We start from the raw sequence: 27,423 nt of genomic DNA on the forward strand, positions 1-27,423 counted from the left end.
AAGATAAACAAATACAGTTTTGATTAGACCTGACGATGCCACGGCATGCGAGCACACTGCCATCCTACTGGAAGTGGTCAGCAACACACCCATTCCTTTTAGTAAATAAAATGAACCTTAATACTTTCCTCTAACTTATTTTCAAAGTATAAACAAGCCAAATGCTGTTTTAATAAATAGGAAGCTTTCAATTACTAGTTTTTCTTTTTTCATTGAGATCAATTTAAAACTAGTACTGTTTAACTTGCAGTGAAAGCCCCTAATTGTAACTTAATTTGGATGAAACTGTAGCTTGGGAAACTAGTTAAGACCAAAATAGTTGTTGTTATGTACTAATGAGTTTTTGTAATGTTCTTGTTTTGGGTTCGTGTTTCGGTAACAACTCACAGCTTTTCTATGTTCCTTTGTTTTTCATAAGAAGATGAGAGCAAAGGGAGGCTACTCAGTCCCTCAGGCCCGTTCCACCATTGATGAATATGATGATGGCTGGTCTGCCTTGGAGCTTATTTTCCCTTCTGTGCTAGTTCCCATGGCCCTCATTTCTCTAAACTTTCAGCAAATTGTCTACCTCATTAAATACCCCAGCAATTCTCATTCGCTATTTGTTCTATTTGCTTGATGGCTCTGTAAACAACATAATTACCTCAGTAACCCTGGCTTTGCCCCATCGATGAATCTCCTTTGCTCCATCTATGACCTAACCGCTCGACAACTTGGGTTTCAGTTTTCCCATTATGATGTAAGGTTTTTAGTCAGAAATGTAAACTCTGTTCACTTTCCATGTATGTTGTTTGAACTGCTCAGTTTTCCAGCATTGCTGGAAATGAATAAATTTCATTGGGATCTGGAAGGCTGATGAAAACCGATTCAGTAGCAGTTGCCCAAAGGAGATTCAGCCTCTGCAACAGAAGGTGGGTCCACCAGTTGTAGGATATCACAAGGTGGTGAACGAAGGTCTAAAAATGGAGGAGCACTGAAATTCTGGGCATCTGGGCTCTAGAATTTAGTGGGATAAAGAAAGGAGGCTCAATAGTGAGATAAATAACATAATGGGAACAAAAGAGGAAAGGCAGTTGTGGTAATGATGACTACAGATGTCCTTCCGAAGAATAATATTTAATTCATATTCATGTATTGGACACAAGTGTTTTGTGTTAGTGTGAAAAGCAATCATGATGTTTGAAAATTTGATTTTTCTTCTGAATCTAATTCATCTTGGTGTTCAGACCAAATGAATTGAATAACATAATCACCCCAAATGTTCCAAATGCAGCATGTAATTATCTCCTGTGCCTCAGTCCATTTGCTGTTCCCCTAGTATGGATGTAGTCTGGCACTAATTTCCATCAGCAAATCATGATATTGCACAAATAATCTCTGCTCCAAATCATTAAGAAAAAAAGTTTTCCTTTTCTTTAATTGAAACAACAGAACTTCAGTGGTATGGGCCAAATTGCCCACAGCTTTGAGTATAATTAATGCAAATAAGGTCACAAAATTCAAGCTACAGGGATAATATCTAACCAAAAATAATCACATAATCATTTATAAATGTTTGGCATTGCATTTCATAATTTATTATATGTAAATTTGCAATACATTTCATTTTCTTTTTCCACCTGAATTCAATGCATTTGTCATTGACATTGAATTGCAGGTTGAAGGCGTTAAGCATAGATGGTTCAGTAAGCAAGCAGTCATCCCTGATCATTTGAAACTCATTACCTTTTGTAGTGTAACTTTTTTTCCCTTGGCACCAGGCAATGAACATCAACAAAGGAGAGTACAAATACGTACCTTTGAAATACAGTACAGTGGCATTAATATAATCAATTCTCCAATTGTCAAAGATCTGGGAGGCACCATTAATTTTTACTTTCTGCAAGGCAGAAGTCAGGAGTGAGATACAATACTCTCAATTTGCCTGAATAAATGTAGCCTCAACAAAATGAAGCTCATTTAGTAGACCTCTTCATTGCCATTCCTTTCACCTCCCTAAGCATTCTATTTCTCACAAATTCACAAGGCACTATTATAGTGGAATGTATTTGACTTGAGCATCTCAACACCACCTAGGGCAGCAGCTCACTTTATTGCCACCTCAGTGGTCACAATAAATATTCTTGCTATCTCCATCACCTCATGGCTGTTATGTGTACTCACCACAAAGTGTACTGCTATTTACACTCAAGGCTGCTGCTACAACTTTTTGTAGATCTGTGATCACTACCAATTGGAAAAATAAAGGCAAACTCGGCAAAGACACCATATCAAGTTGTACATTATCCTGACTTGAGAATATTTGTTGATTGTCACTAGATTTAAATTTGTCAACTCTTTACTCAACATGTTGGGAGTACATTTAATATAGAGAGTGCAGTGATTTAAGAAGACTGTCATTACTACTTTTCTGAGAGAGGCAGTAAATTATGGCCTTCTGGTGACACCATAATTCAAAACAGAATTAAAGAATATTTCCTTTGCATAATGGTTATTCCCCCCTGCATTTCTCCTGCATTCTTCAAAACCAGCAAAACAAATGTGAATTTGAGTATAATATTTTTGATTATCCCAGCATGTAATATTCAAGATATGACATAGGGAAATATATACATTAGGTTGAACATTGCTCTTCGTTGGGCCTCTCCCTAACCAATTCAAACAATATTTACACACAAGGTCTGTGATCTTTTCTGGGGCCACTTGTAGCCATTTATGAGTGTCTCGGTCTGATTTGGAGCTTAAGTACAATTTTAATTCAAAGTTCAAAGTAAATTTATTAACAAAGTGCCTAAACTATTTGGCCCATCGAGTCTGCTCAGCCATTTAATCATGGCTGATCCTTTTTTTCCCCTCTTCCTCAACCCCAGTTCCCAGCCTTCTCCCCGTAACCTTTGATGCCATGTCCAATCAAGAACCTATCAATCTCTGCCTTAAATACACCCAACGACCTGGCCTCCACAGCTGCACATGGCAACAAATTCCACAATTCACCACTCTCTGGCTAAAGAAATTATTCTGCATCTCTGTTTTGAATGGACACCCCTCTATCCTGAGGCTGTACCGTCTTGTCCTAGACTCTCCCACCATGGAAAACATCCTTTCTACATCTACTCTGTCTAGGCCTTATAACATTAGAAAGGTTTCAATGAGATTCCCCCCCCCCCCACACCCCCCATCCTTCCAAATTCCAGTGAGTACAGACCCAGAGTCATTAAATGTTCCTTGTATGATAACCCTTTCATTTCTGGAATCATCCTTGTGAACCTCCTCTGGACCCTCTCCAATACCAACACATCTCTTCTAAAATGCGGAGCCCAAAACTGTACACAATACTATTTATTACCCTGAGATTTATTTCTTGCAGGCATTCATAGTAAATCAAAGAAACACAATAGAGTCAAAGGAAAAACTACACACAAAGATGGACAAACAGTCAATGTGCAAAAGACTACGTATCATGCAAATACAAAAAGAAAATCAATAATAAATAATATTGAGGACATGGTTTGTAGAGTCCTTGAAAGTGAATCCATGTGTTGTGGAATCAGTTAAATGTTTGGGTGAGTGAAGTTATTAACTTTGATTCAGGAGCTTGTTGAGGAGGTAATAACTGTTCCTGAACCTGGTGAGTGTGGGATGCGAGGCAGATGTACTGTCTCCCTAATGGCAGCAGTGAGAAGAGAGCACGGCTTGGATAGTAGCGGTCCTTGATGATGGATACTGCTTTCCTCCATTAGCACTCCTTGTAGGTGTGCTCAGTGTAGGGAGGGCTTTACATGTGATGGACTTGACTTCATTCACTACTTTTTGTCAGCTTTTCTGTTCAAGGGCATTGATGTTTCCATACCAGACCATGATGCAACCAGTCAGTATTCTCTCCACCATGCATCTTTACCAAAGAATCTCCTCAAACTCCTAATGGAATATAGCTGTTGTCATGCCTTCTTTGTAATTGCATCAATATGTTGGGCCCAAGATAGATCTTCAGAGATGTTGACACCCTAGAAATTGAAACAGGTTACCCTTTACACTGCAGACTGCTCAATGGCATGTGTTCTCTTGACTTTCTGGTCCTGTTGTCCACAGCAAATTCCTTGTTTTTGCTGCCACTGAGTGCAAGGTTATTGTTGTGACACCACTCAACTAGCTGATCTATCTCACTCCTGTACGTTTCCTCGTCACCACCTGAAACTCTGCCAGTTGTGTCATCGGCAAATTTATAAATGGCATTTGAGCTGTGCGTAGCCACATAGTCATGGGTGTAGAGAGAGTGGAGCAATGAACTATCAATGCATCCTTGAGGTACGCCGGTGATGATTGTCAAAGTTCAAAAAAAGGTAAAAGTAAAATTTATTATCAGAGTACATCCTGTCCTTGAGGTTCATTTCCTGCAGGCATACTTCCCAAATCTATAAAACAGTAACTGTAAACAGGAGGAAACTGTGCAAATATAGATATAAATAACAAACATGAAATGAGTGTAAGTATCCTGTTTTGTTCAAGAGCCTGATTGTTGAAGGGTAGTAACTGTTCTTGAACCTGGTGGTGTGAGTCCTGAGGCACTTGTATCTTCTACATGATGGCAGTAGCAAGAAAGAGCAGGCCCGAGTGGTGAGGATCTTTGATGATGAATGCAATGTTTCATGTAGAGGTGCTTAGTAGTTGAGAGGGCTTTACCTCTGATGTACTCGGCCAAATCCACTACCTTTTGTAGGATTTTCCACTCAAAGTCATTGGTGTTCCAATACCAAGCCATAATGCAGCCAGTCAGCACACTTTCAGCCACTTCTATAGAAGCTTGCCAAGGTTTTTGATAATATGCTGAATCCTCGCAGACTCCTGAGGAAGCAGAGGCGCAGCGAAGAGGGGTGTCATTTCCAATTAGCACTGACTGTGGTCTCCCGGTGAGAAAATCAAGAATCTGGTTGCAGAGGGAGGTACAGAGGCCTAGAATTTAGAGCTTGTTAATTAGAACTGAGGGTATGACAGAACTCAATGCTGAGCTATAATGAATAGATAACTGCCTGATATAGGAAACCTGGAAACAGTCAGAGGAAACTTCCATTCAGCATTCAGGATGAGGTAGTAAATTGGATTAGACAATGTCTTTGTGAGGGAAGTCAGAGAGTGGTAGTAGATGGTTGCTTCTCTGACTGGAGGTCTGTGACTAGTGGTGTGCTGCAGGGATTGGTGCTGGGTCCTTTTGTCATTTGTCATCTGTATTGATAATCTGGATAATAATGTGGTTAACTGGATCAGTAAATTTGCGAATGGCATCAAGATTGGGGGTGTAGTGGACAGTGAGGAAGGCTACCATGGCTTGCAAAGGGATTTGTATCAGCTGGAAAAATGGCTGATGGAATTTAATGCAGACAAATGTGAGATTTTGCACTTTGGTGGGACTAACCAGGTTAGGTCTTGCACAGTCAACAGTAGGGCACTAAAGAGTGTGGTAGAACATAGGAACCTAAAAATGCAGGTCCATAATTTGTTGAAAGTGGCGCCACAGGTAGATGGGGTCATAAAGAAATCTTTTGGCACAATGACCTTCATAGAAAGCATTGAGTATCAATGTATATAAATGCGAGCTTGATTTCATTGTTTAGGAGAAGTTTGGATAAGTTCATGGATAGTAAGGATATGGAAGGCTATGGTTCCAGTGCAGGCTGATGGAAGTAGGCAGTTTAACTGGTTTCAGCATGGACTAGATGGGCCATACAGTCTGTTTCTGTGCTGTATTTCTCTAAACTCCAACTGCAACAGTGAGAAATTGAAAATGTCATTGAACACTCTTGCCAGTTGTTTTCAGTGCCCTACCAGGTACACCAGGGCCAGATGCCTTGCTAGGGTTCAACCTCTTGGAAAGATGTTCTGGCATTGGCTTCCAAGACAGTGATCGTAGGGTTACAAGGTGCTGCAGGGAAACTCCTCAAAGCTCCTCTGAGTGTTACCACTGAGGAAGTGCCTTCCTCTGGATGAGATTCTTTTCTGCAACAACCCTATCCCTACCTCATCTATGGGATAGTATGGACCACTCTTGCACTGACATGGACTTCTTCCCAAATGTCTTTTCTTGCACAGTCTTTATTTTATTTTCACTCTTTACAGTTATCATCTGTGTGTTGTTTTTAACCAACATGCTGGTAATGTTGCTGCTTGCAAGATATTCACAGTACCTGTATCTATCCATACATGTAAATATGACAAAGTCTGACTTGCTTTGAGACCTTATGACTCTGTCTTCACTCTTGATTTATGTAAAAGACTATTCAGCAATATTTTGAAGTTCTTTGGCATCTTGGTCCAACTGTTCAAACAAATTATGCATTATGTTTTCACTTTGTAATTTTTGGAACTTGCTATGTTACAAGGGGTGCTGTGTTTCTGACATGTCAGTCATGATTTCATTTTGCATGGTTGAACACAAATTGACAGGTCTTGAAATTGTGAAAGACTGCTTAGGAGTGCAAATATCTTGCCAGGTAACCTTAGCCATAGTAGGTGAATCAGAAGGATTATATATCACAAGTGAGTCTCAATCATTCGTAATGAGTTGTGTTCTGCATAATATATTTCCATGGCAGAAAGCTTTGTGTAGTTATGAATCTAGCAATCAAGTTACCAAATTTGTTTTGTGATTATGCTAGCTAATTAGTGTGGAAAGGATCAATTGTTCACTAATACAATAGCAGAAAAAGTTCCTGTCAAATGAATTACCTACCTGTATTGAATGGAATTTCATCTAGTTTGTTTGTGGTGTGTTTGTTACTGGTAATCCTTGTATCATTAGTAGTGACTTTCCATTTAAATTACAGTATGTTTTAAGCTTCAATGGATATCCTGATTTTTTTTTCCTTTCCCTTAACATGTCACTTTTTAAATTCTGTTTTTCAAATAGTTTTGTTATACTTCCCTCAATGCCTGTAGCTTCCTTATGTCCTAAAGTACTCAAGATCACTCAGTTCTATTTTGGGCCTTTTGATCATCTTCGGGTTTAATTGCTTCACTTTTGGCAGCCAAGCTTTCAACTACAAGACTTTGGGCCCTGTAGCTTTCTCCCTGAAATTCTGTTCTCCTTTAAGGGTGTCCTGAAAACATATCTTTTCAGCTAAACATTTTGTTTTTGAGTTCTGGAATCAGCATGCACGTGCTCAACATCAAATATATGCAACAGCATTCCTGCAGTGTTTTGAGATCTCTTTGCCAGGTTGCAGTCACTATAGAGAAAAAAAAGGACTGTTGTTCTCAGTTGGTTGGCTCTTGTTACTGATATCTCTGGTCAATTTTATTGTGGTTTCTGATGGTGAATGTGCTCTCAAAGAATCTCTCAAAGTTGGGCTTTTTTAAAAAAAAAAAAATTGGATCTGGTTTCTGTTTCTACTAAACGCTGTCGTCGTCATTGTCATCAGTGATCACTTGTAGTTGAGTATGATTCTTGTGGTTGATCTGTTCACTTGTGATCTTGAGATGCCTGAAGAAGCCAATCCGTGATCCACGTGTCCTATTGCAGTGTTAGCAGGCATAGGTAATTGAAGTAGTGGTGGACGTAGCTGGTTTGGCCTTTCCTAATCTCTCCTTACATTGAAGCCACTTAATCTTAGTGGCACAGTGGAGGTATTCTTCGAACTGTGTAGATCCCCCTCATAGAAAGTCCTTCTGCAGCTTTTCCTATCCTGTGTTAATTTCTCCCATCCATTCAGGTTGATGTGGCACTTTGTCACGTGGGTCTTGAAATTGTCTTTGAAGCACTTTTTCTGCCCTCCAGGAGTGTACTTTGTATTTTTGAGTTGGCTGAACAGTGGTTGTTTCGGGAGTCAGGAGTCAGGCATACTACTAAATGTAAGGTATTTTCAAATGTACCCTAAATTCTTTAGGCATTTCAAATACAACATTTGGACAAAAATTGAATTTTTTTTTAGACCTTTTCCATAAATTTAAACATACTGTTTATAAATATCCTTGTATAAGATAAATTTATAAGAAAATTATGAATGCAGTATCTGAGTTTGACTAGTAATTGGTGAAGTGATCTCCATTTAATATCTAGATGAACATTTCATATTATGTGTGCCTGATATCTATTTATTAATTCGAGAGATTTGCGTAATTCCTGGATTCAAACAACCAAAGTAAATTTTGTTTTCAATGTGAAGGGAAGTACTGTTTATCTCAGTACATGAAACTTTGAAAATAGGAGTAGATGAAGGACATTGTATGATTTAAGGCTACTCTGCCCTTTAGTGTTGATCTTCTGTTTCAGAAACATACGTATTCCATCTCTCTTCCCATATACATTGATGCCTTTTGTATCTAGACATTGGCTTACCTGCTAAGTTTGACCATTGGTGGTAGGGAGTTCCACAGATTCACCATTTCCTATATGGGGAAAAAATCCTCATCTCAGTCCTATTGTCATAAAACATATATTGAAATTGACTCTTAATTCTAATCCTCATCCAGGAGAAATGTCCTCACTAATAGTTAACTCAATTCCTCCTCATGCAACAGGTCTTCTATTCCATAATTAGTTTGGTGAATCTTTGTTGTTCTCCCTCTGTGACAAGTGTACCCTGTGGTGAGGTGATCAACACAGCACATACTCTGCCCAGTGAGGAATCATCAAGCCCTTTTATATTTTAACTGTACAATAAGTCCTTAGCCTATTTTCAAAGCCTCTTGCAATGAAGGTCAATGCACCTTTTCCTGTTTTAACTGTCAGCTATTTGTTTGCTTTCAGTCTTTCATTAAAGGACATCCATGTTCTTTTATACATGCAATAGTTTTAAATCTTTCTCCATTTGAATAATATTATTTTCTACAGAAGTACATTTTATTGCATCTGCCATGTATTTGCCCACTCATCTAAATCACTTTGAAGTCACTAAATCACTTAATCCCACCCAGGTTTGTGCCATTTAGAAATATTACTTTCAGTTCTGTCATCTAGATCATTGACGTATATTGTGAATAGTTGGACCCAAGCAAAGGTCTCCATGGTACCCTGCTAATCAGTGCTTGTCAAAGTTCCATTTATTCCATACCATTTTGTGTCTCAACAGATCTTTTTGTTCTCTTGTTTACCCTTAGTTCCACATGCTTTAATTTTGCATACTAACCTCTCTTGTGGGACATTATCAAAGAACTTTTGAAAAATCCACACACACAAATGTTTGTAGAGGTTGTGGAATCATTATAGAATAATTCACTGTGGGGGGGGGGGGGAAGAGATCCTTTGGGCCATTGAGTCTATGCCATCCAGCACCCAGTTGCACAAATTCTATTTTATTCTCTGCATTCACAACAGACTACTCTACACACAGCTATTTGCAATAACTAATTAGTTTACTAATTCACACATATTCAGCACCTATGAATAAACTGAAGTACTGTACCCAGAGAAGGTGCAAATTATACATAGAACACCAGAGTTCAGGATCACACGTATTGTAGGATGCCGAAAATGGACCAACAAAGGACTGTCACTAATTTACAAAGCAAGGTGGTCTTCCTCCAAATCCTAGACCAAGTTATTGGTCCAAACCATTACAACATGTACTATCTGGTCACTGTTGCATTTCCACTTTGTAGGTGCTTGTGTGCACAAATTAGGATTTGCATTCCTTCCTTGTCATGAGATTCCCACATCAAAACCTCCTTGCATAGCAAGTAAAGTCACCGCCTCTCAGCCCAGGTTTGATCCCGTCTATGGAGTTTGTACCTTATCACTGTGGCTACATGGGTTTCCACTGGGTGCTCTGATTTCCTCCCACATCCCACAAGAGTGCTGGTTGGAAGGTTAATTAACCACTGTAAATTGCCCCTCATGTAGGTGAATGGTGGAATGTGGGATGAACTGATGGGGAATTTATGTAGAATAAATGAGATCAGCGCAAGGTTCGTGTGAATCGGTTAGCATCGACTTGATGGGCCAAAAGGCCTGTCTCTGTGCTGATTGATTATGATTATATTTACTTGACTTAAATTCGATTTCTCTCTTAAAGTAGTCCTGCAACTCTCAATTACATATTACACATTCTAAATTCCACTGTAATTAGGAACAGGGTGATGAAGATAAGCATATTGCAGAAATCACAACCGTTGTCAAATATCCTGAATAATAGATGGCAACCCAAAACATTTGAGCTACTTGAGGTCATGGCTTTAATGCTTGCTTTCTGTAGAAACTTTACAATAGCCTGCAGCACCCTGGCAAGTGGTAATTAATCTCTAAATCATTGTTTGCAGGCAGGAGCAGAAGGCAGAGAGGAGAAGGTATGGTGCTGGGAACTCTTGGTGGTGTTACTCAATCAAAACCTTTCTTCAAAGCTGCTTGGGTTTTAACTACGGCATGACCACATTTGTTTGCAGTAGTATTGCTTTCTATGGTAACAGGTTACTTGATCCCTAATTTGCGTTCAGTCTCAACATACTATTTCAGTTTGCTAATTGGGAGGGGTATTGTTAGCATTTAACTTGCGTCATTTCAGACTGCAAAAATCTTATTTTAGAGCTTGAAAGCAACCTTTTCCTTGCCCCTATTGAGTGTCCTGCTGAGTGACCTTAAACAATTTTGGCAACATAGAATGTGCTGAATGTCTTAATCCCTAGAGTCTGTTCTGCCATTCAGTCAAGTCCCCACTGATCTTCATCTGGGCTCCATTTAACAGCTTGGTTTCCATGTCTAATTAACCTAGCCATACAAAATCCTAGCAATCTATCTTAAAATTGGTTGTAATTTTACAACTAATGTGAAAACCTTTCATTCACTCCTAAGAAACAGTAATTACTGTTTTAGTTTCTCAATCATCTAGGAGTTTGGGTTCTGCTGTTATTTTTTCTTTATGATGGTCTAATGACTTTATATTTGCACTTGTATTCTTTCTCACAATGTGTGTAAACAACTGGCAGGATCACATGAGCTTGCATGTGAAAGACTGTTTCAGGAATTTTGAAGTGGTGGTTACATGGAATCTGCAGTGCAAATAGGTCATTCTGCTCAACTGTCCGTGCCAGTGTTTATGTTCCACTTGAGTTGCACATCATCTCATTCAATCAGCATATCCTTCTTTACCTCCTTCCCTTGTCTGTTGTACTTCTTAAATCCTCTAAGAGGTTTCAGATGTTGGAAATCTACAATACAGCAAAATGCTGGGTGCACTGAGAAAACCAGACATGATCTGTAGGAGAGAAACAAAGGCATTGTCTCAGCTTACTGATCTTTTACATCAATATTGTTTCTCTCTTCACAGGTGCTGCTTGGGTCACTGAGTTTTCACACCATTTGTTGACTTACTCTGCTTAAATGGCTCTGCACTATTTACCCCAACTACTCCTCTGTGTGTGAAGGAATTCTATATTTCTACATGTGCCTGGGTGAAGCAATTCTTACTAAATGATCTTACCACTTTTATTAGTGACCGTCTTCTAGTTTTGAAGCCTCCTTCCACCAGTGTAACTCCTGCAAAAGTGAAATCGCCCCATCTTCACCTGGCCTGTCAACTGTTGTCTTTATCTTTAAATATCTGTTAGTTGATTTTTCTTGGGAGTCCCAGCTTCTGTAATCTTTCCGGATGATAAAATTCACTCTGTTCTAGTCAAATCCTTGGGAACCTTTGCCCATAACATGGAGATATGTACTGTGTGCATTACTCCTGGGTAATAGTCTTAGTTTTTGTATACATCAATTTGTGCTGGATTTTGGTTAAACAGAAAGGTTCGAGAAGTTCTTTGGTAATGAGAAACGCATGTTCAACAAGAGAGTCAACACGTTTCTTTTAAGGAGATAAAGAAAACTGGAATGTGGAGGAGTGCACAATCACCCTCTAGTAGATTTCATCCATTTTCTCCTATCTTTGTCCATCTCCCTCTCCATCGATCACCTACATGCCACTATCTCCCAACTTCAACCCAACCTGACACAACCTGCCAATCAATTTGCACCCTTGAGAAGTTGGGATATCATGTTGCTGTTATACAAGATGTTGGTGAGGCCATTTTGAGTATATTGTGCAATTTGGTTATCCTGTTATAGGAGGAAGCTATTAAGCTAGAGAAAGTTCAGAAAATGTTTACCAGGATGTTGCTGGATTTGGGGAATTAAGTTTACAATGAGAAGTTGTGTAGAGTAGGACTTAATTCACTAGAACATAGGAGGTTGGGGGGGGGGGGGGGGTGACCTGTGAATGGTATACAAGATCATGAAGAGAATAGACACGGTGAAAATACAGTACATAATGTTTTTCTCAGGTGGGGTTGCTAAAATCCAGGAGTGCATAGATTTAAGATCAGAGATGAGAGATTGAAAAGGAACATCGGGGCAGTTTCTTCACACAAAGGTATTGTGTTTTTGAAATGAGCTGGTAAAAAAAAGTCATTGAGATGGGCACATAAGCAACATTTAAAACCATCTAGATAAGTGCGTAGATGGAGAGGTTTAAAAGGCTGTGGGCCAAATGTAGGTAGATGTGACTAGGCTGCTGAGAAACCCAATTAGACAAGTTAGGCTGAAGGGCTTGTTTGCATGCTGTATATCTCCCCATTTCATCAATATTTATACTCTTCTCCTCCTTGTACTGAAGAATCTCTTCTCTCCACTTTCAGCCTTGATGTAGATTTTTGACCTGAAATATAGGCAGTTCCTGGCCTCCTGTTTAATCTGCTGCATTCCTCCAGCAATTGTTTGCCCTTTTGTCTGGGAGCATGCTCCTCCCAAATTCTTTTCCCAAAACATTGAGTAACAGAGGAAGCATTATTCTGTCAATGGTTAGGCATATTGACGGGGGGGCATGAAGCCAGGGTTAAAGTGGGGAAGAAGATAAAAGGTTCAGTAATGGTATCCGATTGTCTACAGGGGATTGGGACTGCAGTGCTTTGAGGATTGGTGGTTGTAGGAGTGGGTGGGTGGGTCACAATAAGTGCTGAAGATGGGAAGCCACTGTGAGGGCTAACATTTTATTTCTGAAGGTATACATTATTTGTGAAATTTGCTTTTGTGTAATTCATACATGATCATTCATTGGACAGGGTGTATTATTCCACTTAGAAGATTTGCATTTTATTGATATTATTCCGATTTCTCTTTTGCATGCTTTCCATCAGCAATGAGTCAGATGTTTTTGTGCAGGTTCTCAACCTTTGTGCGCAATGGCGAGGATGATCCTTTGTTGTTGCCTTTTCCTGTTGAGCTTTTGCAGTGTCTACACTGAATTTCAATGCATCCCACACCACTTAGCACTGGACCTTGGAATTCTGCAGTGTGCAGCATTCAGTTATGGACATCTCCTGGTACTGGAACACCAGTAAGTTGCAGGCACACTGAGTTGAGGTGATGAAGCAGCAGCAGTCACTGTGTGTTCCTGGGTACAGCTGTAGAGCACCGTTAGCTCCCCATTCTTAACTTTGTGTACCTAACTACAGTCACTTCCCAGCCCTAGATTCTATATGTTGAGGTTTGTTTATAAAAGTCCCTTTTAAGTTTTACCAAGCTGGGCACTGCATTCACAACATCTGCATAAGTGACCAGAGGCAATAAATGGCACCTTGATATGTGTTGCAAGCTACTGGGAATTACTTGTGCTATGTAGTAAATTTTCTAAGCCAGCTTGTTTTGCGACGAGAAGATGTGGAACACTTAGTACCAGTTTCCACATAGCCAGCTCTACTTCCTTTGGAATGCCATGTCATGAAGTTTTCCAAAAAAAGTAGACTGACGTACAATGTATCAAAAGGATCAAACATCAGTGACGTAGCGTATAGAAAAGGAGCACATAACCTCAATGATGTGTGTATAAGAAAGGAACATGACCTTGATTACAAAACCACTTTTCACTAGTCATTGCCTTAGTATTTGAAAATTAATGTAGGACATGGGTTGGTTTTATTAAATATTTTGGAAAGAAAATTGCAATTACCTTGTTCCTACATCTGCCTTGCACTGCTCAGCAGCTACATGCTGTGAAATGTGTATTAAAGTAATTCTAAATATGATTGCAAAAGGCATAATTAAACTCATGGATTTAATACACATACAATTATAGGGATCTCCTCTCTTGGGTCCACTGTAGTAGGATTGTTTCTTCATGTATTCTGTTGGTTTTTTTAACAATTGGATTTACTCTTGCTCCAGCATTTGTGTATGGAGTTGTTTTTTAAATGCTTTAACTGAATGTTGAGTTTGAATTTAAAAATAAATGCCTGGAACAGAACTAGGGTGAGACCGTCCAGCCACATAAACACATTATGCCCATTAGATGAGATCATGGCTGATGTATGACCCAAGCTCCACATTTAATCTTTGTTTACTTCTCCACCCCTACTCCTCGGCCACTGTGGAGCTGCTACACTCTGGAACCACTAATCCTGTGAATACACTGGGACCACTGTGATGAGATCAACTGTTATTTTCTATCATTGCTTATCTGGGTCTTTGCACTGAACTCTTCCTAAATCTCCCATTAACTCTGACCTTTTGTCTAGGAAGTGTTTCTCAGGTGTGAGTACAGTATTCAGCCTTGAATATAATGACCAGGTTTTCCACTAGTGCATTATCTTACACTGGAGCTGCAATCAGGATCGTCATCCACTCCGCAATATTCTAGATCTTCATTAGAGCAATTTTTCATCATCAAAGACAACTTGATCAATGACTCTGTTCTAATCCTTCCCAAGGAATTTGGGAATTTCTTGCATGTATTTTACTATTTTTCTTGGATTATTAATTTTTTTAACTAAAAGGCTCATATTTGAATATTTAAAAAAGGAAACCTAGCACGTCATTTCATATCTCCTGGCTGTGCATCAACTTGCTCCTATCTGTGACAATGTGAGCAGCTGCAATGTTGCACCAGATCTTGGTCCCTGTCTGTGAGAAGTTTGTGTATCTCTCCTGTGACTGCGAGGCTTCTCCTGTTCCTACCTCATCCCAAAGTTTGTTGGGCTAATTAGCTACTAAAAATTGCCCTTATAATATGGAGGAGTGAAAGAATCGGGGGGGGGGGGGGAGTTGATGGGAATGTGGGAAAAGTGAAATAGAATAAGGGTAGGATTACTAGGAAAAGGATGCTTGGTGGCCAGTATAGTCTCAATGATCTAAAGTCTGTTTGCATGCTGATTTGAGGCTAGTATTATATATAGTGATGCTAGAATTAATATGAGTATGGCTTATGTTCACATCTGCTTCCACTCAGCACCAACCCAACAATATCTCAGTCTCTGCACATGTTCTAAACCCTCATTCGGACCTTAGTTCCCTTAAGTATTGAATATACCAGTGCTCTCAGTGTAATACAGCATACCTTTTGGCCATTATGTCAACTCTGACTATCAAATATCCTATTATACAAATCAAGTACCCTACTATACAAATACCATTTCAGAATCATGTTTGATGTCACCAGCGTATGGTATGAAACTTGTTTTTGCATGAGCAGTACAATGCAATACATAATAATAGAGAAAAAAGTAATATTTATATAAATTAAGTAGTGCAAAAATAGAAATTTCTTAAAAAGTAGTGAGGAAGTGCTCATGGGTTCAATGTTCATTCAGAAATCATGTGGCAGAGGGGAACAGGCTATTCCTGAATCATTGAGTGTGTGCATTGATGCTTCTATATCTCCTTCCTGATGGTTGCAATGAGAACAAGGCATGACCTGGGTGATGGAAGTCCTTAGTGATGGACGCTGCCATTTTTGAGGCATCACTCCATGAAGGTATCTTGGATACTACGGAGGCTAAGCTTACAACTCTCTGCAGTTTATTTTGATCCCTCCTCCCTAATGCCAGGCGATGATGCAGTCAGTTGGAGAGCTCTCCATGGTACATCTATAGAAATTTACCAGCTCTTGATTCAGTCGTCTGTTCCTTGGTAATTTATCTCCTGGCTGTTTCTTTAGGTTCAGAACTTCATTGAATTTTCCACTTTTCTTTCCCATATGCAGTCACTCAGTTTTAAAATTCACAGGTTGCTTCTAACTCCCTCTTTATATATCCCCCTCCATCCCAAAGAGGTCTCTTCAGTTCTCCAAATCTGGCCTATTGCACATCTGATTTCTATCGGTCCACCAGTATATTGACTGTCCTGTTGTACATACTATATTACAAATTGCTGTAAATTGCACATTTAGACGGAGATGTAACGTAAAGATTTTCACAAATGTGCGTGAAGAATGTAAGTAATAAAGTCAATTTAATTCGATTCAACTATCTTGAATCCAGCTGCCAGGGCTCAGAAGACCCTCCCTCCAATGTTTTACTGATTCCACTTGCATCCCCTTTAACCCAACGACTCAAACTAACTTTTATTCACTTTGTCCCCAGTTTCTTGATTTGGTTGTTGATGGCCCCCATGAATTGGTTTTGGACATTTTAATACATTAATTGCTGTAAATGCAATTTGCTAACATTTGCATTGTCATGCTACTTTGGACGTATAATAGTAAAAATTTGTAGTAAACCTGTTTGCCTAAAAGAATAGATGACATGTAAATTAGATATAAAAGAAATGACTAAACTATTATGGGAATTCTCAGTTTCAATTTTCCGCATACACTTATTTCAGTTGTTTTCAGTCAGCCTTGATTCTTTGTTTCCCTTTCTTGGCCACTCTATTCCATTTTAGCAGGTAAGCTATCCTCCAAACACATTGACCCCACTAACTCTCACCTTCTCACCTTCCATTTTCCCACTTTCTCTGTTTACTTCATAACCTTTCTGACAATGCTATTGTTTGTTACGGTATTGTACTTTCTGTAGACCCCACTATATTGTGGCCCTTGGATGCAGGAAAAATGCAGTTGAAAGGACCAAAAACTCTGATCCATTTGCTGTACTTAATTCTCATTTTCCCCACAGTACTCCTGAACTTTTCCTTGGAGCCTCACACCACAGTGCCAGCCCTATTTCTGCTTCCTTAGTTCTCTCTAGGGCTCTAAAAATGTTTTTCTATGTGAAATAGAGATTTGTTTTCTTCTAACCAGTGCTGTCACCCAAAACTTAACATTACGTGGAGTGAATTTAATTATCTGATGAGAGGTTTCTGTGATGGTGGGATTCTTAGTAGAAAGCTGGGCTAAATTGTTCAGTGAAAATGATTAACATATTGCAGCCTCTGTCACACAGTCTCTGCTGCTTTCCACTCTATCACAGATATTTCCTACCATTTTCCCTTTCTCGGCATCTTAAAAAATAACACTCATTTTCCCCTCTTCTTTCTGATGGAAGTCACCTGCTTTTCTGTGTCCTGCTGTCTGTTTTCATATTTACTTGTAATGGTTCATCGGTGTTTTGTAACACCCGAGCCTGAGTCTCCAGAAGGTTCCTGTGCTGTGGAAGACATCCTGCCTCATCCCTGTACTGAAGACGCCGTGCCCCAGTGGCTCCAATGACTACAGACCGGTGGCATTGACCTCCCACATCATGAAGACCCTGGAGAGACTTGTTCTGGAGCAGCTCCGGCCTATGGTTAGACCACACTTAGACCCCCTCCAGTTCGCCTACCAGCCCCGACTAGGAGTTGAGGATGCCATCGTCTACCTGCTGAACCATGTCTACGTCCACCTGGACAAACCTGCGAGCACCGTGAGGGTCATGTTTTTTGACTTCTCCAGTGCGTTCAACACCATCCTCCCTGCTCTGCTGGGTGAGAAGCTGACAGTGATGCAGGTGGATGCTTCCCTGATGTCATGGATTATTGATTACCTGACTGGCAGACCACAGTACGTGCGCTTGCAACACTGTGTGTCAGACTGAGTGGTCAGCAGCTCTGGGGCTCCACAAGGGACTGTCCTGTCTCCCTTTCTCTTCACCAGCTACACCTCAGACTTCAACTACTGAACAGAGACTTGCCATCTTTAGAAGTTTTCTGATGACTCTGCCATAGTTAGATGCATCAGCAAGGGAGATGAGGCTGAGTACAGGGCGACAGTGGGAAACTTTGTCACATGGTTTGAGCAGAATCATCTGCAGCTTAATGTGAAAAAGACTAAGGAGCTGGTGGTGGACCTGAGGAGGGCTAAGGCACCGGTGACCTGTTTCCATCCAAGGGGTCAATGTGGACATGGTGGAGGATTACAAATACCTGGGGATATGAATTGACAATAAACTGGACTGGTCAAAGAACACTGAGGCTGTCTACAAGAAGGGTCAGAACCGTCTCTACTTCCTGAGGAGACTGAGGTCCTGCCAGACGATGCTGAGGATGTTCTACGAGTCTGTGGTGGCCAGTGCTATCATGTTTGCTGTTGTGTGCTGGAGCAGCAGGCAGAGGGTAGCAGACACCAACAGAATCAACAAACTCATTCGAAAGGTCAGTGACGTTGTGGGGGTGGAACTGGACACTCTGAAGGTGGTGTCTGAAAAGAGGACGCTGTCCAAGTTGCATGCCATCTTGTACAATGTCTCCCATCCACTCCATAATGTACTGGTTAGGCACAGGAGTACATTCAGCCAGAGATTCATTCCACTGAGATGCAACACTGAGCGTCATAGGAAGTCATTCCTACCTGTGGCCATCAAACTTTACAACTCCTCCCTCGGAGTGTCAGACACCCTGAGCCAATAGGCTGGTCCTGGACTTATTTCCATTTGGCATAATTTACTTATTATTTAATTATTTATGGTTTTATATTGCTATATTTCTACATTATTCTCGGTGCAACTGTAACAAAACCCAATTTCCCTCGGGATCAATAAAGCATGTCTGTCTGTCTGTCTGTAACTGTGATGTACATAAAAGGTTTTAAATATTTGATATCGAGTCATAGAGACACATAACTGGTCCTAACACCCCATCATATCCATGCTAACCTAGTTGACCATCATCACTGATCCTGTTTGCCCACATTAGATCCATTTCCTTCTGTGCCTTGCCCAGTTGTTTGACTAAACGTTTCCTAAGCACAGTCATTGTATCTGGTTCCACCCCTACCTCTGACAATGAGCTCCGCATATGAACAGCTCACTTTCTAATATTTCTGCAACCTTAAAAGATTCCGTGTGCCTTCGGCAATTTTTTGTTTGAATTGAATAACAGTGATAATGATCAATATTAGCAATTGGCCTGAAGTATAATGGTGTTTTCTGAAAATTGACTGCCAAATGTAACACAGGAACGTTTTGTGCTAGTGGTTAACTGTGAACATTGGCAGATTTTATAGAGAAATGTGGTGTTTAGCATCCAGGCAAGAGGTAAATGTTCCTTAATGCTCATAGACACCAAGGCGAGCTGGCTAATTGGATCCAACATTGACTAGGTGACAGGAGGAAAAGGGAGGGAAGATGTTTTCTGATTGGAAATCTGATTAGGACTGTTGTGGCGATCTTTGCTGTTTGTGATTACATATGAATGACTTGGTTGTGAATGTAGAAGGCACAACTAATAAGTTTGAAAATAACAGAAAAATTCATCCCAATAAATGCAAGTTGATCCATCTATTGCACGTCAAATAATTGCAGAATATACACCAAGTGGCCATCTTATAAGGTACAGGAGTTTTATTTATTTATTTATTTCTATTATTTAGAGATATAGTGTGGAATGGGCCCTCCCCTATTGAGTAGTGCCTCCCAGCAGCCCTTTGATTTTAACCTTAGCCTAATCACAGGGCAATTTGAGGTCAGGGCCTCTGTCGGTCAGAGCTTGACCATGGATATTGCATCTAGGTGTCGAGATACGCAAGCCTAAGCAGCACGATATGGAGAGCAAGCTGTTGCCCATATAGCAAGCTCCCCCTCTCCACACATCTGATGAATCCAAAGGAACTGCAGAGACTGATACAGACTGGCACCAGCAGCGTCGCAGGAATTGCCAGTCAGCATTGAACTCAACGTAGGACCAACTTATGGATCCCAGCTCTGGATTTTTCCCTCTGGGTTTAGTACCAAAGCCTTCCCCCTGAGTCGCAAGGCAGTGGAGCTGTGAGATCAGAGTTTGCTTCCCCCTAGATGAGCAGCTGACCACAGCTGACAAGCCCCATCTGCCCGAAGCGACTGGTTTTAAAGTGCCAGTAACCCACCTTTTCCCCTTCTCCTGTGAGTAGAAACAGTTCCACCGGGCTTGGCAGCTAAGCCACACATGAAGGCCAGGAGTTAGACTTGGTTGTCATTGGCTATTTAAGGCATATGCCATTGGGAGCATTTAATAGGTAGTGGGAGCTTGTCCCAATTATCACCCACCAAATATATCAACCTTGAGGAACCACAGAACAATTTACAAAGACCAATTAACCTTCTGTGGGTGAAAACCAGGGCACCTGGAGGAAACCCACCCGCACATGGCAAGGGACGTTGAAATTGACCTCTGAATTCTGCTCCGAGTTGTAACGACGTTGTGCTAATTAGGGTAGCAAAAATGGTAGCTACAGGAATGGAACCCAGTGTGGTCTTCAGTTGCTATGGCCCATCCACTTCAAGGTTCAGGGTGTTGTGCGTTCAGAGATGCTCTTCTGCACATCATTGTTATAATGTGTGGTTATTTGAGTTCCTGTTGTTTTCCTGTAAACTTGAACCATTCTGGCCGTTCTCCTCTGACCTCTCTAGTTAACAAGGTGTTTTTGCCCATAGAACTGCTGCTCACTGGATATGTTTGGTATTTCGCAATGTTCTCTGTAAACTTCAGATACCATTGTGTGTGAAAATCCTAGGAGATCAGTTTCTGAGATACTCAAACCACTATGTCTAGCACCAACAGTTATGCCACGGTCAAAATCACTTTCTTCCCCATTCTGATATATGGTCTGATCAACAACTGAACTTCTTGACTGTGTCTGCATGCTTTTGTGCATTTGAGTTGCTGCCACATGATTAGCTGATTAAATATTTGCATTAACGAGCAGATGTACAGATGTACCTGATAAAGTGGCCACTGAGTGTATACAGTAAATGGTAGGGTGTTAAGGAAGCTTAATGAATAGCAAGTCTGAGGCGTTGAAGTCCATAGTTCCACAAAAGTGACAATGCAGGTGGATAGGATGGTGAAGATGGCATATGGCATGCTGGCCTTTATAGGCAGGGCATAGAAAATGAGAATTGGATGTTGCAACTTTACAAAACATTGGTTCTATTTTTAAAAAATTTACTCATGGGATGTGGGCATGGCCATCTTAGCCAGCATTTATTGCTCAGTCTAGAGTATTGTGTGCAGTTCTCATCATACTACAGGAAGGATGTGATTGGACTGGTGAGGGCATAGAGGAAATTCTCCAGAATTTTGCCTGGATTGGAGGCTTTACTTACGGGGAGAGATTGCATAGGCTGGGCTTGCTTTTCCTGGAGTGAAGGAAGCTGATGGGTGACCTGATAGAAGTATATAAAATTGAGAGCAGCGGATGGTTAAAATCTTTTTCCCACTGTAAGAGTATCAAAAATGAGGACGTAAGCTTAAGGTGAGAGGAAAGAATTTTAAAGGAGATCTGAAAGGCAAGTTTTCCTTTAGACTGAGTGGTTGATATCTGGAATGTGCTGGTGAGGAGCCAGTGATATTGAATGCAGTTACTGAGTTTAAAACCACTTAAAGATTGAGGTATAGAAGGAACACACAAAATGCTGGTGGAACACAGCAGGCATGGAAAAAAAGTACAGTCGACATTTCAGACCAAGACCCTTCAGCAGGACTGGTGAAAGGTCTCTGCCCAAAATGTCGACTGTACTTTTTTCCATTGATGCTGCCTGGCCTGCTGAGTTCCTCCAGCATTTTTTGTGCGTGTTGCTTGGATTTGCAACATCTGCAGATTTTCTCTTGTTTGAGGGATTGAAGGATACATTTCTATTGTAGGCAAATGGGAGTAGTGCAGATGTGCGGACAAGCTTAGCATGGGTGTTGTGGCCCAGAAAGGCCTATTTCTGTGCTGTATAATACTAATATATTCTTTCTGGGTTCCCAGGTATATTAATAAATTTAAAGCAGATTTGATGCCTCAAGAAGTTTGCATCCATCATTAGGGCCATTCACAATCTAGGACATGCCCTCTTACTAATCCTAACAAGGAGTTGGTAGAGGAGTCTTTAGACATACACACAAAACATTTTAGGAAAAGCTTCTTTCTTTCAGCTGTCAGGTGTCTGAATGATCCATGAACACTGCCTCACTATTTTGCTAACTTTTTACATTGCTTATTTATTTTTGAATTTCTGAACTTGTATTATAACCATAACTTGCACTAAATTTTTATGTATGTACTATTGCTGCAGAACAGCAAATTTCACGATGTGTGCCAGAGGTAATAAATTTGATTCTGATTATTACTCTACGCTAAATAAATAATTAGAAATAAATAAAAATCTAGTATTTATGTGGGAAATGCTGCAATTCTCAACAGGTCAGACAGCACCTGTGAAGAGAGAGAGAATTAAAGTTTCAGATCAATGAGCTTTCATCAGAACTGTGGGGTGAAAAATGTGATGAACTTTGAGAGGTAGAGAAAAAGGGGGGAGAAGAGAGCAAATGGGGAGAAAAGATGATAGGGTAGAAGACAAGAAAGGTTAATTTAACACATTCATTTATGAAGATAAAAAGAGCAAGGGAATTCATCTTGGTAACTAGATCAGTGGTAATGATTTTACTTGTCCTGTACATTTATGGTGTTTGCGTGGGATGGACCCCACTGCCCCCCCTCCCCCCAATAGTGCTGGAGTTCTGGTCTTGGGCCAGGTTTAATCAACACGCTTTGTTGATTGGATTCTATAGTTCACATGATTGCATGTTTCCAGTCACTCCTTTTTTTTTGCTATTGAATAAGGGCGGCCTGCAGATAACAAACACTGAGATGAACTGAATATCTGAATATGCCTGGACTCTTTCAATATTGCGTTTATAGCCTGAATTTCTTTGTGTCGGGGGGGGGGGGGGGTGGGTGGAACAAGTTTGATGTTTTTCTGTGAACAGGTTCCAGGTTTGTCTTTGTTTCGTGGCTGTGGGGAAGCCTAATCTCATGTTGTATACTGCAATACATACTTTGATAATAAATGTACTTTGAATCTTTGAAAAGGGTTTTGTGGCTTAATATTTTACCAGGGAAGTCCAATTAAAGATAGAAATGCATCATTTGAATTGAGTGTGCGTCATTAAGCTCCAGATCTGGGAATTGTCATTCTGGAGTTTTGATTTAGCAAGAGCAAATAATATCAGTGGGAGCTGCGAGAGCCTGCTGATCTGATGCTGAAATCTGGGGCAACAAGCAATGTGCTGGAGGCACTCAGCAGATTGTGGAACATCTGTGGGAGGGAAAGAAAATGTCAGCACTTTGGGTTGAAACCCAAAGTTATATCCTGCTGGTCAGGGTGGTGCCTGCCTACAGCACTCCTGTGGTTGATGTCTTCTGGACAGATCACGCAACATACATTTTTATATATCTTCATCTTCAATGTGATTCTGGAACTGATGGAGCCTGTGATCTGCAGTTTGGAGATTGCAGTCTCCAAGGGGATTCCAGGAGGCAGAGGCAGCGAGCACAAACCTCATGGTAGACAGGCTGTGAGTTGATGTTCAACTCCATTTTGCCAATTAGTGTTGCAAGGGAGATTGAAACGCATGCTACCTGCCTTTTTATTGCTGGAGGATCATTCTGCTTACAGAGAGGGGAGACTGCTCTTTTTTGTCGCTGATGAGATTGCTCTGCTACCGAGAGGGAGAGTTGCCCAGGTTTTCTTTGTTTTGGATGTGGACTTGAACTGTGGACTTTTTTTTCCAGTCCTATGGTGTTTTTTTTTGGGTGCGGGGATGGGGATTTGTGGGTCAATGAAAGTACTGCCTTTCTTGGTTTCATGGAGAAGGAGAATTTCAGAGTTGTATACTTTGACAATAAATGAAACTTTGAGCCCTGCATCAGGACAGGGTGGAGAGGTGAGATGGCCAGCATTAGGAGAAGTGGAGTGGTGAGAAATGATTCTGAGGTGACTGATGGACTGAGAAGAGGCGAGATATTAGGTCAATAGTGCCAGGTAGAGGAGGTGAGGAGGGGGTGGAGTTGGAAGACTGTGGCAGATGAGCGATGGTTGGAGGCTGATTAGAGAGGGAAATGTGAAAAATCAGAGCAAGGTGAGGGGAGTGGATTGTGAAGATGGGATGCAGCTGTTGGAGCGGTGTATAAGGAAGAAGGCAAAGAGGGGGTATCAGATCTGGCAGGTATGGTTAAGGAAAATCTCGAGAGCTTCCTATAGCTAGAATTAAAAGTGAGTGAGAGTAGGTTCCTAGAGATCAGCAGGGCCACCTGTATCTTGAGCCACAGAAGGTGGGTGGGATTTTAACAAATATTTCTCCTCTGTTTACTGAGCAGAAAGTCATGGTTGCTCAAGAGATAAGGGAAACAAATAGAGCTGTTTTGAAGAATGGTGATATTAACATGGAGGAGGTATTTGCAGCCTTAAAGGGCATCAAGGTAGATAAATCCCACTCTTCCCCCCCCCCCCCCCCCAAAGACCTGACCAAGTGCATCCTCAGACTTTGAGAAAGCCTAGAGAAGAAAATAGCAGAGGTCTTTGTGATTATATTTGCTTCCGAAGACTGGAAGGTGCCTAAAGTTCTGTTGTTTAAAAAGGATAGCAAGGAAAATGCATGGAATCACAAATCAGTCAGCATGAGGAAGTTACTGGATGGAATTTTGAGGAACATGGCCTACCAGCATTTGAATAGACGAAGTTAGATTAGGAGAAGTCAGCAAGTCTTTGTGTATGGGAAATCATGCTTGAAAAACCTTTTTTAGAGGTTTTTGAATAAGCTATCGAAAAGGACAGTAGATGTGTTTATTTGGACTTCAGGAAGTTCTTTGACAAGGACCTGTCTGTAGGCTGATCTGGAAGGCTATGCCCCATGGAATCTTGGGAGGACTAGTTAGGTGGATCCAAAACTGGCCAAGAAGTAGGAAGTAGCGGTTGGTGGATGAAGGTTGCTTCTCGGGATGGAAGCCAGTGACAAATGGTGTGGTGGAGCCTTTGTTATTTATTATTTATATAAATTATTTTAATGATAACACACAAGGCGTGATTGGTAAGTTTGTGGATGACAGAAAATTCTGAAATGAGAGATCCAAAGAGAATGGCCATACTTGATCAAGCTGACAGGAATACAGCAGTACTCAAATGACCATGTGCTACAACAGTGGTGTGCAGAAGAGCATTACTGAATGGACAACATGTTGAACCTTGAAGTGGATGGGCTTATAGCATCAAAAGGCCACACTGGGTTCCACTCCTGTACCTAATAAAGTGACAACTGAGTGTGTGTTGTTTTTGTATCTGTGAATCAATTTGTTTGGAGATCTGTACAGGTGTGGCCCCTATACAGAAGAATGTTATATCAAGTGTGTTTGAGGAGCTGCAGATTAAAAAAAAATGAGGAAGATTTGGGCTTCTTCCCCCTTTCTTTCCCACCCTGATGAAGGGTCTTGGTCTGAAACAACTGATTATTAGTTTCCATTGCTGCTGCCTGATCTGATTTCCTCCAGCAGTTTGTGTGTTGTTCTGTTGAGCAGTGTATTTCAGAAGAGACAAAGCACTGAAGTGACCTGATAGGCCTCTGCCAGTGTTTATGCTTTGTTTGCTGATACCGTCATGGTGGAATTGATCATCATATTTGCGCTCATTATCTTGGCCTGGTATCCTGAGAGCTTATTTGGTTCTTGACAGGTTATTTGTTTTTTGACAGCTTGTTTGTTTCTCGACTTATAGTACACACACAGCTTCCTATCAAAGATACTGTCTCAGAATGAGATTCTAAATCAAAACCTGTACAGTGGATGTTGACTATTTCACGGTGCTACTTGGAGAAGCAAGCAATTTCTCCTTGTTGTCCTTGGCAATGCTTATCTAATAAGAAGAAATGTTAGTGCTGCTTGCTAAAGACAAATTGTCTGCAGCATTCCTACAGCACAATAATATCCACCTCAGTGCCTTTCATTAATTAAATACATCCAAATGCACTTAACATGGATGTTATTAAACAAAAATTGGAAAAAAATAGGTAGTAAAAATGGCACTGACAAATGACACTGCTGCTGACATTGGAGAAATTATATTAGAATAGTGACCATACTTCAGAAGTACTTTATCGGCTCTAATGTAGTTTGGTAATTTATTAAAGTGTTATGTTTATGCATGTTAGTTCTTCTCCCATAGCAGAAACCTGTTATATAAAGCTACCATACTGTGATATACAGGTCCTCCCTTGAGTACACAGCATGTGTACGAGAAAGTGTTTGGGAATCCAGCAGGATGGCATCTTCTGGGTAGGAGCTCTGTATGCAGCTATATTTCCAACTTCTGAACTGTTTGAGTTACTGCTATAACCTAGGGAGGATTAATAATGGAACTGGTTAATCCATTGCTGCTAAGGCCTTGCCTGCTATCTGCTGCAGAGTGACATCCAGTGATTTTTGCTTGCTTTACAGATATAAATTGAAATCCATTAGCCAACTTCGAAAGTATTTTTTTCTATTCATATTGCAGTCTCCTTTGCACTTGATGCTCCGCATATACAGCAGGTATTTACACTTTTCTCAACATCCTGTTTACGGTTTAAACTCACTGATTTGATGGTTTGAATGGGTCCATTTTCTATGTATGTAAGAGACCTGGGCTCTGTTCATGTTTGACTCCACAGGTTCAGTAAAGTTTATACTTTACCCAGTCTTGTGATCTCCCAAGGGTTTTTTTTTGCCAGTTGTTTCTGCTTGAGATGTGAAATGTGCCTTCATGCTGACTGGGAAATGCACTTGTGCCCAATAGTTAATACAGAATTATATTTTCCATGTCAGCCTAGAAAGCAATCTTGTTAAATTAATTTCCAGAGTTAGTAGAAATTTAGAGTCGACTATAAACTGTGTCTGCATTGGTCCTCTTCCTCATTGTGCAGTTTTGGACAGAAATGGACAATCACATCCTGTCTAGAGATTTTGAGCATCATAACAGCGCACTGATTATTTTAAATAGGTTTCATCACTGCAATCAATCAAAATGTTAACTCAACCAGGAGTTTGGCCACCACTGACAGGGATTGCCAATATCTCAGGATTGCTGTAAAGTCTCAGAATTAGTAATCAAGCTACAGGATTCTGTAGTAATCCAAAGAAGCAAAATTTATAATATATGCTTTTACCTTTTGTCTTGCCTTAAGCATAAATTGAAGTAGGTGGATATCTATGTGACAGTCAGCTATGAGGTATCCTAATTGGTTTTGAGAAGCCTGCTCACTTTGCAGCAGAGTTGCAAAAGGCAGGTCATCAGAAGGAGAATGTGTTGGGAAGCCAACAGCGCTCTGGGTTGGGGTACTTGCAGACAAAGTCAAGTGTGCAATGGAAGCTGGCAACCTCTCTAGTGGATAGGGAAATTAACTTCTACAGTAAGGATTTCTTTGATATTCTTCTCATAACTGATCCTTTCTTCCCTTGAAGATGCCTCTAAAAGCCAGCATCAGAAAACTCTCAGCAAATC

At 40.6% G+C, this 27,423-nt stretch overlaps 1 protein-coding gene across 8 annotated transcripts in view; it reads left to right on the forward strand.

Annotated features, from left to right (window-relative positions):
• The window catches only part of pip5k1ba (phosphatidylinositol-4-phosphate 5-kinase, type I, beta a), a 157,555-nt gene that overhangs the window by 22,794 nt on the left and 107,338 nt on the right, over window positions 1-27,423 (forward strand). For 3 of the 8 annotated variants that reach the window (XM_073048488.1, XM_073048487.1, XM_073048490.1), the window contains exon 2: window positions 26,382-26,474. The exons of the other annotated variants lie outside the window; for them this stretch is intronic. The gene's annotated coding sequence lies outside the window, so the exon portion shown is untranslated. The remainder of the gene's footprint in view (window positions 1-26,381; window positions 26,475-27,423) is intronic. 8 annotated transcript variants of the gene reach the window in all.

This window comes from Hemitrygon akajei, chromosome 6, assembly GCF_048418815.1.
Source record: "Hemitrygon akajei chromosome 6, sHemAka1.3, whole genome shotgun sequence".
NCBI classification, from domain to species: Eukaryota; Metazoa; Chordata; class Chondrichthyes; order Myliobatiformes; family Dasyatidae; genus Hemitrygon; species Hemitrygon akajei.